Source organism: Argopecten irradians, unplaced genomic scaffold (genome assembly GCF_041381155.1).
Source record: "Argopecten irradians isolate NY unplaced genomic scaffold, Ai_NY scaffold_0543, whole genome shotgun sequence".
Classification (NCBI taxonomy): domain Eukaryota; kingdom Metazoa; phylum Mollusca; class Bivalvia; order Pectinida; family Pectinidae; genus Argopecten; species Argopecten irradians.
The window spans coordinates 33922-51658 of record NW_027188010.1 but is presented as its reverse complement, the minus strand read 5'-3'; the positions used below and the strand labels follow the sequence as shown (position 1 = coordinate 51658).

The window sequence follows — 17737 nt, the reverse complement described above, 5'->3', positions numbered from 1 at the left end:
AAATAAGCCATTTCTGGAAAATCCTAAGACTGTTTTAAACATAATGGTTGAAACTTATATAGTTGAATTCTATTAATGTCGTCCTTGGTTTCTTGACAATGTAGTGTTGTTCGATAACCATTGAGACGCAATTGGAAAAAAGAAACCCATAATATTAGTAAGTAGTGTACCTCCCAATTTTCTTATTCAAATATGCATAGAAAGTGTAAAACAACCAAACATTAATACTGTCGCTATTAAGTGATATTCTAATTCTCTGAAACAATAGAACTGTCTTCTTGCATTGATGTGGTCAATGAATCACAACCAATTCACAGCCTGACCCGCACACACCAACAAGTTTATACTAACAGTCTTAAAATAGATAGAAAAATAAAAGATAAAAAATAAAGATGAAATATCCCTAGTAGAATAGGAGTTAAATAGTGTTACTTCCGTGATGAACTGCCGTAATCATGGAAGTATGTTAGGGTCAATATGGTCCTGGTTGTATTTTATTCTAGAAATTAGTACCAACGTGATTTACATACGGTTTAGAGGTGAGATTTAATCAATTAACATACACACTGAATGAAATTAATAATAAGAAGAATAAAAATATGGTTGTTACTTACGGAAAGCACTCGACGAACTAAAAATGTTGAATTGTCGTTCCAGTTATACATTGATGTCACAATTACCTAAGCCTGTAAGCCGTTTCCATTAAATAGCTTCTGTAGTTCTCAACACTCCTAGATACACACGTAGTTTCAACTAACGAGAATTCTACCTATAAATAGATCAGGATATTACCAAAGCTTATACGTGTTATTATTTTCAAGGTATATTGTTGATAATTGATCAGGCTATGTTGACTTATGCTGCGCGCTGACTACCATGATCATAAATCGCCCCATTGAGTATACGTTCCTAACTCAATACCCACCACTTTCAATTTAGGTTTGATAATAAATTAATTCATAATTTTATAAGAAGTGATCAGTGATGGTCTCAGACACAGGGTGAGATTAATTAAACGTAGACAATGTAATGTTTACATAATTTTTTACATACTAGATCATATTAATCTAGCGTCAATCAGAAAGTGTTTCACTACTCAAATCAACGTCTGACCGTGCTTCGTCTGTTTGTTAACAAATCTTAGTTTAGTTTAAACAGTATATTATTTAAATAAACAAAAATACATTCACATGCCAATACATACGGCTAAAAGATTATATCAATTCCTCTTTCTAAACAATTCTTTTTTTCCGTGTTTTCTGAGAAATTTCTGAAATTGGTACATGTACAAATATTGTAGGTTTAATTTGGATCAGATTTTTTGTATATCACAATTTTGGACTGATCAGCCGGCAAGATGATCCACTAAAAATGTGTTCCTGAAATAGTATTTTAGTGCTGTTAGTTATTTGGCATTTTGTTATGATAACTGACACTTAAATTACCATGTGTTATTGTTTTAAATTGAAGCTATAAATATCCATATAGCATGAAACCGATAAACAATCGGTGTTCATTGTTATTGTAGAACGAGCGTCGAGATAACAATTAAAAATTACTCATGTTTACATACCATTTGCCGATTGTGTTATAGTAACTGATACATCACGGTTCATTGTTCAACAAAATGGAAGGCCCACAAATTGATTATCAATACTATCTATATTGATAAGTTGAGGAAGGAAATCAAAACGGGAACTTCTCTTGTTTTGGAGACTGCCCTATTTCCACTCATAGAATAGGAAATCTATCATATCACCAATAGATAGTGCCTGCGTAACCAAACGCTTTTCACTGTTTATGTTAAGCGAAGTTTTTCAAGTTTTTGTCTTTTGATACTGATTGCGACGAAACCATGAATTGAAATTTGAAAGATGTTTCATCTTCCTAAACTTTTACGTAAGTGTTGTAGTCTTAACTTGAATTCCTCATAATAAATTGACCAACATTTTTGAAATTATACACTCTTGATTAACCTCTTGACCAAATAGATTTTAAAGAAATTCAATTTTAAATGGTTTTAGTATATAAATATCTATATGTATTACCCAACCAATGCATTTGACTTTTGAAACTGATCCAGTCTTATTACCCAACAAGCAGCCTCCGAAAGATTTACCTCTCTATGACATTCTCTGCCTAACAGAGTTTTCCAGAAATGTATTAAAGACACATCCCACCCGGTCACTTTACACTGATAAAAAAAGTTCCAACATAAATTTCAAATTTTTGAAGAGATTATCTTTCATAAATTGAATAATAATTGAATTATAAGAATCAATTTGAATAAACGTAGAAGTTGTTATAGTATATATACATACCACAAAGATCTGAGCGTACTCTAATTCATAATCCGCTTATTTAAAGTACTACTGAGATTAATATTCCCATAACACAAAAGCATTCACAGTTTTCCTTAAATATTTTTAATCGGGAACATTTTGAACTTTTTGATTGGTCCAATTATTTGCATTTTTTAAAAATTTAACGGTTTTGACAAACATTCGTTTTGCAAACTTTTGTGTCACCCACAGGGTTTCAAAAACGTTTTTTTTGATAACACTGTAACCAAAATGAAATTAAAAGACATAGTGACATCAACCCATAATAGAAATATCGACAAGACCAATACCCCCCTATTCCGCTATATTGCATAACCGCTTCTTTTAAAGTTCATGTAGGTAATTTGTATTTTACATATGTTGCAATGAAACAAATTATTCAAATTAGATACAAAATGACAAATTGACTTTACTTTTCCATTCGTAGATAGGTTTAAAATAAACAGATGTTTATGTTCTTCATAGTGAAGAAATATAATCAAAATTAGTAAATCTAGCAACGTGATATACCTTTGTTCTTGTATGTAGTGTTCTATGTACAACTAACCTCAATGACATGTGTTATTGGTCAGAAATTTTCTTGTATTTGAGGAGAAAATAAATTGCGTTACTGTAATTTTTTAAGTAAACGTAATGCACCTCAAGCAATGAATATTAAAGGGCAAACATATTGCAATTTCGATAATTATAAGTTTGCAACAATGTAATCGCTACAGAACGACATAAAACGGAAAAATGAATCCGAATTAGTTTTTGGATTACCAATATCTTTCGTAAAATTTTATTTCCAAATTAATATTTTTTCCGCTATCTGATTTTTTTTTAAAAATAAAATTGGATATATCAAAACGGATTTCAAACAATAATAAAGCGATTACTATATATGTCCTCCACCATTTTTTTGCAGAAAACAGACCTTTCGTTCATGGTATTACTTATGCTTCAAGCGTTTAAATAAATGAAATAACGTATGTTCAATTATATAATGATAATTCATTAAATCAATTAATGTCATTTAAATAACGACGGCAAATCAATTATAAACCTTATATTAATTCATCAAGATGCTCCAGGGCCGATAGAGAGAAAAAATACTCATAGTTTTAGTAACTAGTGTTTAATGAGTGTTTAATTAGTGTTTAATCGTGTATTTTTATGTTTAATTTACACATAAAAATGATATGTAATAATTTATTTTGTTTTTAGTTCATGCAATCAATGGCTTTACTTTCCATAAAGGGTCATAGTGCCATGGTTTTTTGTTTTGAAGGATGCAATTAACTATTTTAAAACATCATTATCTTAAAGTTCAAAATGTCATTGATAATGGTGTAAAGTAAGTAACTTCTGTAACTGGAAGAGACATAATAATTCTTTCGTCAGTTCCTGTTCTTGATAGCGAAATAAAGTGCCATTTGATCAGCGGAATAGCATCTATAGAAATTTATGTGGTCGCAAAAGAATTTCAATTCTACACTCTCTAAATTCAATTGCATCCTTAATTGTAAATTTGAAATACAAAAATCTCAAGCGAGAAAATATTTTATTTGTAATGAATTGAAAACAAATATTCCACCAAGATACTAAACACATCTAAAACATAACGCCTATTATGCCTGTAAAATCACCGAAACAAACTATATACATAATTAACAGGACATATATATCTAATGTTTTGGTTAATCTGTTCATATGAATCAATTGTTTAGATTTATAATCACGTTAGACTTCATATATAGTGGGTTTTTTTTAGGATTGATGGGTTGAATGATTAAATACACATTTCCTTTCCAAACTAATAAACCATATTAAAAGAACTTAAAACATTGAAATAATTGATTTCCTGTGTAATCTATATAAGAAAATGAATATTCATTTCGATTTAAATCAGTCTAACACAGCGTGATCATTAGATTCTGTCGTTATAAAGAATAACATTTTTTTAGAATGAGATGATAAGTGTAACCACTCGGCCACCGCGGGACGTTTCATACTACAAAGGACATTGAATCATGCAATAAGCCAAAAAAATATCCACTTATATTGAACGTTAGGGAAGTGGACACTCCTTAAGTCATATAGTAACACAATAATCTTCATTTTTACTACACTAGGGACTGCATGCAAACGCAATAACTTACAAATAGACTTATTTATGTATTCAGTACCTAGGCATTTACGAGTGATCGCTAAGGAAAATGGCTTTCAGGTAGATGAGGTTTTGACACAGGCATTTGACAAATAGATAGTAACGATACTATAATCCATTCGAGACGTTACGAGCATTTCAATGTATAGAAATCTTGATCCTTTATGAATTAGACTTAAGCTAGAGAGAAATGTTTGTAATTGTTATCCAATCTTTTAATTAATATATACGTTCTCGATGTTTACAAGCTTTACAATTTGGCTAAAATACTAATTATACTAATAATTAACGGCACGATAACTTTAAATGGCCTCAGGAATGTATAAATAAATATATTACTGATCGTCGATTATCTTTAACAAAGCCGTTCACAGCTGTAAAAATTGACGTGTGTTGAGGATAAGTGCGGATAGGATAACTTCAAACCGTTTTAAATGTCTATTATTGTATAAGATAAGTACATTGTTATTCCTTTGTTTCATTTGCATGTCAGTGTATGACAGAGAGAGTTATTTAATAAAAAGTGAACTAACGTTAAAATACAGGGTCGCATTTTAGATGATAATTTTTATGTTACAAACTATCACCACGTTAATATAAATATTATCTAACCAGCAAGAGTGCAAGTCTTCATTTTTTTTATAGTAAAGACATAAACTGAAAGCTGAAAGCAAAGAGTCCGTAACATAATATATATCTAAGTTAATAAATATGGCGCATCAACAAATATTTTATTTATTTTAAACATAACTTCTTTGACATTTTCTAGGTTTTGTGTTTTCCTTGTTATAAATATTTATAACAGGACAAAACATATATACATTCATCTATTTTGACATATGCCGGTTTGATGCTTTGGAATATTTAAAAACATATCCTTTTTCATTTATAACTGTCGAGAAATCGCTTGAATTGACGTTGGTCGCCATCCCATAACGTTGAAACTGATGAAGGGGAGGCAGCTCGTTTACATTAAAGGGAATTGCACATTTAATTTGACACTTTTTAAAATGTTTAAAGTGATTAAGCTAGTTATCATTTAAGCTTTAGTACGGAAAGTATGGAAGGATATATTTAATTGAAGTAAATACGTTTTGAAATTGAAGAGACGTGCAAGGATTATGCTGAATTAATCTCCTTGTGTGTGTGAAAAATTGTATTTTAAGTAATCTCCTTGTGTGTGTGTGAAAAATCTGATTTTAACTTTATTTCTTGTTTATCATTTGTCATTTGCAAAAAAAGGTCGATCGGAAGGCGGAAGCTTGAAAACGCGACGTTGTGGAACGACTTTGTCATCCAGCGCTAGCTGTTCCATTAATCTCGTTTATCGTCGTATATGGGTATCATAATTTTAAATCAAATATATTAACCTTTCAATATTTTTTTTAATTGTCATAACGCGCTCCACGGGATATGTGCATGTAGATAGCTTCTGCTATTCATAGCCGTTATGAAAATTACAAAAATGCATTCAATCCCTAAATAATGTGATTAAATACCCTCAAACTTGAAACTAAGCCGGCTTTGAAAATAAGCCGTACTCGAAAATAAGCTTTTAGCTACCTACGGTAAAAACCGATTTGAAAATAAGTCTGGTTCAAAAATAAGCCATTTCTGAAAGTCCTATACTGTTTTAAACAACTGGTGAAACTTATATAGTTGAATTCTATTAATGTCGTCCTTGGTTTCTTGACAATGTATGTTGTTCGATAACCATTGAGACGCATTGGAAAAAGAAACCCATAATATTAGTAAGTAGTGTACCTCCCAATTTTCTTATTCAATATGCATAGAAAGTGTAAACAACCAAACATTAAGATGTCGCTATTAAGTGATATTCAATTCTCTAAACAATAGAACTGTCTTTTGCATTGATGTGGTCAATGTATCACACCTTCACGCCTGACCGCACACACCTACAGTTATACATAACAGTTTAAATAGATAGATAAATAATAGATAAAAAATAAAGATGAAATATCCCAGTAAATAGGAGTTAATAGTGTTACTTCCGTGATAACTGCCTAATCAGGAAGTATGTTAGGGTCAATATGGTCCTGGTTGTATTTTATTCTAGAAATTAGTACCAACGTGATTTACATACGGTTTAGAGGGGAGGATTAATCAATTAACATACACACTGAATGAAATAATAATAAGAAGAATAAAATATGGTTGTTACTTACGGAAAGCACTCGACGAACTAAATGTTGAATGTCGTTCCAGTTATACATTGATGTCACAATTACCTAAGCTGTAAGCCGTTCCTTTAAATAGCTTCTGTAGTTCTCAATACACACGTAGTTTCACTAACGAGAATTCTACCTATAAATAGATCAGGATATTACCAAAGCTTACGTGTATTATTTTCAAGGTATATTGTTGATAATTGATCAGCTATGTTGACTTATGCTGCGCGCTGACTACCATGATCATAAATCGCCCATTGAGTATACGTTCCTAACTCAATACCCACCACTTTCAATTTAGGTTTGATAATAAATTAATTCATAATTTTATAAGAAGTGATCAGTTTGATGTCTCAGGACACAGGGTGAGATTAATTAACGTAGACAATGTATGTTTACATAATTTTACATACTAGATCATATTAATCTAGCGTCATCAAATGTTTCACTACTCAAATCAACGTCTGACCGTGCTTCGTCTGTTTGTTAACAAATCTTAGTTTAGTTTAAACAGTATATTATTTAAATAAACAAAAATACATACACATGCCAATACATACGGCTAAAAGCTTATATCAATTCCTCTTCTAAACAATTCTTTTTTCCGTGTTTTCTGAGAAATTTCTGAAATTGTACATGTACAAATATTGTAGGTTTAATTTGGATCAGATTTTTTGTATATCACAATTTTGGACTGATCAGCCGGCAAGATGATCCACTAAAAATGTGTTCCTGAAATAGTATTTTAGTGCTGTTAGTTATTTGGCATTTTGTTATGATAACTGACACAATTACCATGTGTTATTGTTTTAAATTGAAGCTATAAATATCCATATAGCATGAAACCGATAAACAATCGGTGTTCATTGTTATGTAGAACGAGCGTCGAGATAACAATTAAAAATTACTCATGTTTACATACCATTTGCCGATTGTGTTATAGTAACTGATACATCACGGTTCATTGTTCAAAATGGAAGGCCCACAAATTGATTATCAATACTATCTATATTGATAAGTTGAGGAAATCAAAACGGGAACTTCTCTTGTTTTGGAGACTTCCCTATTTCCACTCATAGAATAGGAAATCTATCATATCACCAATAGATAGTGCCTGCGTAACCAAACGCTTTTCACTGTTTATGTTAAGCGAAGTTTTTCAAGTTTTGTCTTTTGATACTGATTGCGACGAAACCATGAATTGAAAGTTTGAAAGATGTTTCATCTTCCTAAACTTTTACGTAAGGGTTGTAGTCTTAACTTGAATTCCTCATTATAAATTGACCAACATTTTTGAAATTATACACTCTTGATTAACCTCTTGACCAAATAGATTTTAAAGAAATTCAATTTTAAATGGTTTTAGTATATTTAATATCTATATGTATTACCCAACCAATACATTTGACTTTTGAAACTGATCCAGTCTTATTACCCAACAAGCAGCCTCCGAAAGATTTACCTCTCTATGACATTCTCTGCCTAACAGAGTTTTCCAGAAATGTATTAACACATCCCACCCGGTCACTTTACACTGATAAAAAAGTTCCAACATAAATTTCAAATTTTGAAGAGATTATCTTTCATAAATTGAATAATAATTGAATTATAAGAATCAATTTGAATAAACGTAGAAGTTTTATAGTATATATACATACCACAAAGATCTGAGCGTACTCTAATCATAATCCGCTTATTTAAAGTACTACTGAGATTAATATTCCCATAACAGAAAAGCATTCACAGTTTTCCTTAAATATTTTTAATCGGGAACATTTTGACTTTTTGATTGGTCAATTATTTGCTTTTTAAAAATTTATCGGGTTATGACATACATTCGGTTTTGCAAACTTTTGTGTCACCACAGTTTCAAAACGTTTTTTGATACACTGTACCAAAATGAAATTAAAAGACATAGTGACATCAACCCATAATAGAAATATCGACAAGACCAATACCCCTATCCCTATATGCACCGCTTCTTTTAAGTTCATGTAGGTAATTTGTATTTTACATATGTTGCAATGAAACAAATTATTCAAATTAGATACAAAATGACAAATTGACTTTACTTTTCCATTCGTAGATAGGTTTAAAATAAACAGATGTTTATGTTCTTCATAGTGAAGAAATATAATCAAAATTAGTATCTAGCAACGGTGATATACCTTTGTTCTTGTATGTAGTGTTCTATGTACACTAACCTCAATGACATGTGTTTGGTCAGAAATTTTCTGTATTTGAGGAGAAAATAAATTGCGTTACTGTAATTTTTAAGTAACGTAATGCACCTCAAGCAATGAATATTAAAGGGCAAACATATTGCAATTTCGATAATTATAAGTTTGCAACAATGTAATCGCTACAGACGACATAAAACTCGAATTAGTTTTGGTTACCAATATCTTCGTAAAATTTATTTCCAAATTAATATTTTTTCTGATTTTTTTAAAAATAAAATTGGATATATCAAAACGTTTTCAACAATAGAAAGCGATTACTATATATGTCCTCCATTTTTGCAGAAAACAGACCTTTCGTTCATGTATTACTTATGCTTCAAGCGTTAAATAAATGAAATAACGTATGTTCAATTATATAATGATAATTCATTAAATCAATTAATGTCATTTAACGAGGCAAATCAATTATAAACCTTATATTAATTCATCAAGATGCTCCAGGGCCGATAGAGAGAAAAAATACTCATAGTTTTAGTAACTAGTGTTTAATGAGTGTTTAATTAGTGTTTAATCGTGTATTTTTATGTTTAATTTACACATAAAAATGATATGTAATAATTTATTTTGTTTTTAGTTCATGCGCAATCAATGCTTAATTTCATAAAGGTCATAGTGCCATGGTTTTTGTTTCAGGATGCAATTAACTATTTTAAACATCATTATCTTAAAGTTCAAAATGTCACAGGTGATAATGGTGTAAAGTAAGTAACTTCTGTAACTGAAGAGACATAATAATTCTTCGTCAGTTCCTGTTCTTGATAGCGAATAAAGTGCCATTTGTCAGCGGAATAGCATCTATAGAAATTTAGTGGTCGCAAAAGAATTTCATTCTACACTCTCTAAATTCAATTGCATCCTTAATTGTAAATTTGAAATACAAAAATCTCAAGCGAGAAAATATTTTATTTGTAATGAATTGAAAACAAATATTCCACCAAGATACTAAACACATCTAAAACATAACGCCTATTATGCCTGTAAAATCACCGAAACAAACTATATACATAATTAACAGGACATATATATCTAATGTTTTGGTTAATCTGTTCATATGAATCAATTGTTTAGATTTATATCACGTTAGACTTCATATATAGTGGTTTTTTTTAGGATTGATGGGTTGAATGATTAAATACACATTTCCTTTCCAAACTAATAAACCATATTAAAAGAACTTAAAACATTGAAATAATTGATTTCCTGTGTAATCTATATAAGAAAATGAATATTCATTTCGATTTAAATCAGTCTAACACAGCGTGATCATTAGACGTCTGTCGTTATAAAGAATAACATTTTTTAGAATGAGATGATAAGTGTAACCACTCGGCCACCGCGGGACGTTTCATACTACAAAGGACATTGAATCATGCAATAAGCCAAAAAAATATCCACTTATATTGAACGTTAGGGAAGTGGACACTCCTTAAGTCATATAGTAACACAATAATCTTCATTTTACTACACTAGGGACTGCATGCAAACGCAATAACTTACAAATAGACTTATTTATGTATTCAGTACCTAGGCATTTACGAGTGATCGCTAAGGAAAATGGCTTTCAGGTAGATGAGGTTTTGACACAGGCATTTGACAAATAGATAGTAACGATACTATAATCCATTCGAGACGTTACGAGCATTTCAATGTATAGAAATCTTGATCTTTATGAATTAGACTTAAGCTAGAGAGAAATGTTTGTAATTGTTATCCAATCTTTTAATTAATATATACGTTCTCGATGTTTACAGCTTTACAATTTGGCTAAAATACTAATTATACTAATAATTAACGGCACGATAACTTTAAATGGCCTCAGGAATGTATAAATAAATATATTACTGATCGGTCGATTATCTTTAACAAAGCCGTTCACAGCTGTAAAAATTGACGTGTGTTGAGGATAAGTGCGGATAGGATAACTTCAAACCGTTTTAAATGTCTATTATTGTATAAGATAAGTACATTGTTATTCCTTTGTTTCATTTGCATGTCAGTGTATGACAGAGAGAGTTATTTAATAAAAAGTGAACTAACGTTAAAATACAGGGTCGCATTTTAGATGATAATTTTTATGTTACAAACTATCACCACGTTAATATAAATATTATCTAACCAGCAAGAGTGCAAGTCTTCATTTTTTTTTATAGCAAAGACATAAACTGAAAGCTGAAAGCAAAGAGTCCGTAACATAATATATATCTAAGTTAATAAATATGGCGCATCAACAAATATTTTATTTATTTTAAACATAACTTCTTTGACATTTTCTAGGTTTTGTGTTTTCCTTGTTATAAAATATTTATAACAGGACAAAACATATATACATTCATCTATTTTGACATATGCCGGTTTGATGCTTTGGAATATTTAAAAACATATCCTTTTTCATTTATAACTGTCGAGAAATCGCTTGAATTGACGTTGGTCGCCATCCCATAACGTTGAAACTGATGAAGGGGAGGCAGCTCGTTTACATTAAAGGGAATTGCACATTTAATTTGACACTTTTTAAAATGTTTAAAGTGATTAAGCTAGTTATCATTTAAGCTTTAGTACGGAAAGTATGGAAGGATATATTTAATTGAAGTAAATACGTTTTGAAATTGAAGAGACGTGCAAGGATTATGCTGAATTAATCTCCTTGTGTGTGTGAAAAATTGTATTTTAAGTAATCTCCTTGTGTGTGTGTGAAAAATCTGATTTTAACTTTATTTCTTGTTTATCATTTGTCATTTGCAAAAAAAGGTCGATCGGAAGGCGGAAGCTTGAAAACGCGACGTTGTGGAACGACTTTGTCATCCAGCGCTAGCTGTTCCATTAATCTCGTTTATCGTCGTATATGGGTATCATAATTTTAAATCAAATATATTAACCTTTCAATATTTTTTTAATTGTCATAACGCGCTCCACGGGATATGTGCATGTAGATAGCTTCTGCTATTCATAGCCGTTATGAAAATTACAAAAATGCATTCAATCCCTAAATAATGTGATTAAATACCCTCAAACTTGAAACTAAGCCGGCTTTGAAAATAAGCCGTACTCGAAAATAAGCTTTTAGCTACCTACGGTAAAAACCGATTTGAAAATAAGTCTGGTTCAAAAATAAGCCATTTCTGAAAGTCCTATACTGTTTTAAACAACTGGTGAAACTTATATAGTTGAATTCTATTAATGTCGTCCTTGGTTTCTTGACAATGTATGTTGTTCGATAACCATTGAGACGCATTGGAAAAAGAAACCCATAATATTAGTAAGTAGTGTGTACCTCCCAATTTTCTTATTCAATATGCATAGAAAGTGTAAACAACCAAACATTAAGATGTCGCTATTAAGTGATATTCAATTCTCTAAACAATAGAACTGTCTTTTGCATTGATGTGGTCAATGTATCACACCTTCACGCCTGACCGCACACACCTACAGTTATACATAACAGTTTAAATAGATAGATAAATAATAGATAAAAAATAAAGATGAAATATCCCAGTAAATAGGAGTTAATAGTGTTACTTCCGTGATAACTGCCTAATCAGGAAGTATGTTAGGGTCAATATGGTCCTGGTTGTATTTTATTCTAGAAATTAGTACCAACGTGATTTACATACGGTTTAGAGGGGAGGATTAATCAATTAACATACACACTGAATGAAATAATAATAAGAAGAATAAAATATGGTTGTTACTTACGGAAAGCACTCGACGAACTAAATGTTGAATGTCGTTCCAGTTATACATTGATGTCACAATTACCTAAGCTGTAAGCCGTTCCTTTAAATAGCTTCTGTAGTTCTCAATACACACGTAGTTTCACTAACGAGAATTCTACCTATAAATAGATCAGGATATTACCAAAGCTTACGTGTATTATTTTCAAGGTATATTGTTGATAATTGATCAGCTATGTTGACTTATGCTGCGCGCTGACTACCATGATCATAAATCGCCCATTGAGTATACGTTCCTAACTCAATACCCACCACTTTCAATTTAGGTTTGATAATAAATTAATTCATAATTTTATAAGAAGTGATCAGTTGATGTCTCAGGACACAGGATGAGATTAATTAACGTAGACAATGTATGTTTACATAATTTTACATACTAGATCATATTAATCTAGCGTCATCAAATGTTTCACTACTCAAATCAACGTCTGACCGTGCTTCGTCTGTTTGTTAACAAATCTTAGTTTAGTTTAAACAGTATATTATTTAAATAAACAAAAATACATACACATGCCAATACATACGGCTAAAAGCTTATATCAATTCCTCTTCTAAACAATTCTTTTTTCCGTGTTTTCTGAGAAATTTCTGAAATTGTACATGTACAAATATTGTAGGTTTAATTTGGATCAGATTTTTTGTATATCACAATTTTGGACTGATCAGCCGGCAAGATGATCCACTAAAAATGTGTTCCTGAAATAGTATTTTAGTGCTGTTAGTTATTTGGCATTTTGTTATGATAACTGACACAATTACCATGTGTTATTGTTTTAAATTGAAGCTATAAATATCCATATAGCATGAAACCGATAAACAATCGGTGTTCATTGTTATGTAGAACGAGCGTCGAGATAACAATTAAAAATTACTCATGTTTACATACCATTTGCCGATTGTGTTATAGTAACTGATACATCACGGTTCATTGTTCAAAATGGAAGGCCCACAAATTGATTATCAATACTATCTATATTGATAAGTTGAGGAAATCAAAAACGGGAACTTCTCTTGTTTTGGAGACTTCCCTATTTCCACTCATAGAATAGGAAATCTATCATATCACCAATAGATAGTGCCTGCGTAACCAAACGCTTTTCACTGTTTATGTTAAGCAAAGTTTTTCAAGTTTTGTCTTTTGATACTGATTGCGACGAAACCATGAATTGAAAGTTTGAAAGATGTTTCATTTCCTAAAACTTTTACCGTAAGGGTTGTAGTCTTAACTTGAATTCCTCAATATAATTTGACAACATTTTTGAAATTATACACCTCTTGATTAACCTCTTGACCAAATAGATTTTAAAGAAATGAGAATCAATTTTTTAAATGGATTTTCGTTATACTTAATATATATATTGTATTACTCCCAACCAATTCATTTGGACTTTTGCAAAACTGATCCAGTATTATTACCCACACAAGCAGCCTCCGAACGCGAAAAAAAAAGATTTACCTCTCATATGATCATTCTCTGCCCTAACACGGTCTTTCCAGAAATGTATATTTAAATTTAAAACACCATTCCACCGGTTCAGTTTACAATGCTTAATTTTTTTAACCAAAGGGCCAACATAACTTAAAATTTCAATTTTTTGAAGAGTGAGGAGAGAGAGAGGGAGAGAGATTATTTTCATTAAATTGAAATTAAGTAAATTGATTATAAGAATTTCAATTTGAATTATAATAAACGTTAGTAGATTTAGAAGATAGTTTAGAGCTATATCTTACTACCACGCAGATCATCTTCTGAGCGTTACTCTATTCATAATTACGCTCAGAGTTAAAGTTACGATGAGATTAATATGCCCTTAACTGTAAAAAAAGCATTCACAGGTTTTCCTGATAAAGGAGGTGTGATATCGGGCAAACATTTTGACTTTTTGATTGGTCAATTATTTGCTTTTTAAAAAATTTATCGGGTTATGACATACATTCGGTTTTGCAAACTTTTGTGTCATCATAGTTTCAAAACGTTTTTTGATACCAAGATGAAATTAAAAGACATAGTGACATCAACCCATAACAGAAATATCGACACGACAAATATCCCTATCACTATATGCACCGCATTCTTTTAAGTTCATGTAGGTAATTTGTATTTTACATATGTTGCAATGAAACAAATTATTCAAAAATTAGATACAAAATTGACAAATTGACTTTACTTTTCCATTCGTAGATAGGTTAAAAATAAACACCTGTTTCTCTTCTTCATAGTGAAGAAATATAATCAAAATAATTATTTAGCAAAGGTGATATATCTTTGTTCTTTTCTGTAGTGTTCTATGTACACTAACCTCAATGATATGTGTTTGGTCAGAAATTGTCTGTAGTTAAGGAAAAATAATTTGCGTAACTGTAATTTTCAGTACCGTAATGCACCTCAAAGCAATTGAATATTAAAGGGCAAACATATTGCACGGTCGATAATTATAAGTTTGCAGCAATGAAATCGCTACAGACGACATAAATATAAAATTCGAATGATATTAGTTTTGGTTACCAATATCTTCGTAAAATTTATTTCCAAATTAATATTTTTTCTAATATTTTTTTGAAATAAAATTGGATGTATCAAAACGTTTTCAACAATAGAAAGCGATGACTATATATGTCCTCCATTGTTGCAGAAAACAGACCTTTCGTTCATGTATTACTTATGCTTCAAGCGTTAAATAAGTGAAATAACGTATGTTCAATTATATAATGATAATTCATTAAACCAATTAATGTCATTTAACGAGGCAAATCAATTATAGACCTTATATTAATTCATCAAGATGATCCAGGTCCGATAGATAGAGCGAAAAAGATACTCATAGTTTTAGTAACTAGTGTTTAATTAGTGTTTAATCGTGTATTTTTATGTTTAATTTACACATACAAATGATATGTAATAATTGATTTTGCTTTTAGTTCAAGCGCAATCAATGCTTAATTTCATAAAGGTCATAGTGCCATGGTTTTTGTTTCAGGATACAATTAACTATTTTAAACATCATTATAGTGAAGCTCAAAATGTCACAGGTGATAATGGTGTAAAGTAAGTAATTATATTATATAACTTTTGTTACTGAAGAAACATGCTAATTCTTCGTCAGTTCCTGTTCTTGATAGCGAATAAAGTGCCATTTGTCAGCGGAATAGCATCTATAGAAATTTAGTGGTCGCAAAAGAACTTTATTCTGCACTCTCTAAATTCAATTGCATCCTTAGTCTTAATTATTAATTTAAAATACAAAATTACGACGGAAACTTCTTAAGTGAGAAAATATTTTATTGGTTATGAATTAAAAACAAATATTCCACCAAGATACTAAACACACCTAAAACATAACTCCTATTATGCCTGTAAAATCACCGACAAAAAACTATATACATAGTTAACAGGACATATAAACCTAATTGTTAGTTAATCCGTTCATATGAATCAATTGTTTAGATTTATATCACGTTAGACTTCATATATAGTCGATTTCTTTAGGATTGATGGGTTGAATAATTAAATACACATTTCCTTTCCAAACAAATATATCATATTAAAAGAAATTAAAACATTAAAAGAATTGATTTCCTGTGTAATCTATTCCGTCTTTGCATATTACAGAGTTAGCTCCCTTGCGGGTAGGTATCGATTGTTACGTCATTATTTTGTGAGCGAAATTCACGTCGTTTTATCCGAAACATATGACGTTACGCTCGCAAACACATGACGTCACAATCAATACCTACCCGCAAGTGCAGATAACTCTGTAATATGTAAATTCGGAATATAAGAAAATGAATATTCATTTCGATTTAAATCAGTCTAACACAGCGTGATCATTAGACGTCTCACGCTATAAAGAATAACTTTTTTTTAGATGAGATGAATAAGTGTAACCACCTCGGCCACCGCGGGAACGTCTCATACTACAAAGGACAATTGAATCATGCAATAAGCCCAAAACAACTAATCCACTTAAATTGATATGTTAAGCAAGTGGACACTTCTTAAGTCATATAGTAACACAATACTCTTTCATTTTACTACACTGCGGGAGCATGCAAACGCAATAACATTACAAATAGACTTATTTATTTATTCAGTAACTAGGCATTTACGAGTGATCGCTAAGGCAAAATGGCTTAAATGTAGATGGGGGGTTTGCCACATCTGCATTTGACAAATAGATAGTAACGATACTATAATACATGCGAAATGTTACGAGCATTTCAATGTATATAAATCTTGACCTTTATGAATTAGACTTAAGCTAGAGAGAAATGTTTGTAACTATTATCCAATCTTTTAATTAAATTTGTTACAGCTTTACAATTTGGCTAAAATATTCCGTCAATTAACGGCAGGATAACTTTAAATTACCTCAGGAATGTATAAATGAATATATTACTGATTGGTCGATTATCTTTAACAAAGCCGTTCACAGCTGTAAAAATTGACGTGTGTTGAGGATAAGTGCGGATAGGATAACTTCAAACCGTTTTAAATGTCTATTATTGTATAGGATAAGTACATTGTTATTGCTTTGTTTCATCTGCATGTCACTACTCAAATCAACGTCTGACCGTGCTTCGTCTGTTTGTTAACAAATCTTAGTTTAGTTTAAACAATATATTATTTAAATAAACAAAGAAATACATACACATGCCAATACATACGGCTAAAAGCTTATATCAATTCCTCTTCTAAACTATTCTTTTTTCCGTGTTTTCTGAGAAATTTCTGAAATTGTACATGTACAAATATTGTAGGTTTAATTTGGATCAGATTTTTTGTATGTCACAATTTTGGACTGATCAGCCGGCAAGATGAGCCACTAAAAATGTGTTCCTGAAATACTATTTTAGTGCTGTTAGTTATTTGGCATTTTGTTACGATAACTGACACAATTACCATGTGTTATTGTTTTAAATTGAAGCTATAAATATCCATATAGCATGAAACCGATAAACAATCGGTGTTCATTGTTATGTAGAATGAGCGTGGAGATAACAATTAAACATTAATCAATTTTAAATGGTTTTAGTATACTTAATATCTATATGAATTACCCAACCAATATATTTGACTTTTGAA

The 17737-nt window shown here is 30.6% G+C and overlaps 1 long non-coding RNA gene across 2 annotated transcripts; it reads right to left on the bottom strand.

The window, feature by feature from the left end:
• Positions 1–1248: 1248 nt before the first annotated feature.
• Positions 1249–13570, bottom strand: LOC138312965 (uncharacterized). Of its 2 annotated transcripts, none has more exons than XR_011207103.1 (5): positions 13163–13568; positions 12617–12755; positions 7225–7304; positions 6678–6816; positions 1249–1270 (listed from the first exon to the last, which is right to left on the bottom strand). It is a non-coding gene; the product is annotated as an uncharacterized lncRNA (long non-coding RNA). The 2 variants fall into 2 exon arrangements; XR_011207104.1 differs by lacking the exon at positions 1249–1270 and adding an exon at positions 5331–6407 and having other exon boundaries at positions 13163–13570.
• Positions 13571–17737: the final 4167 nt, after the last annotated feature.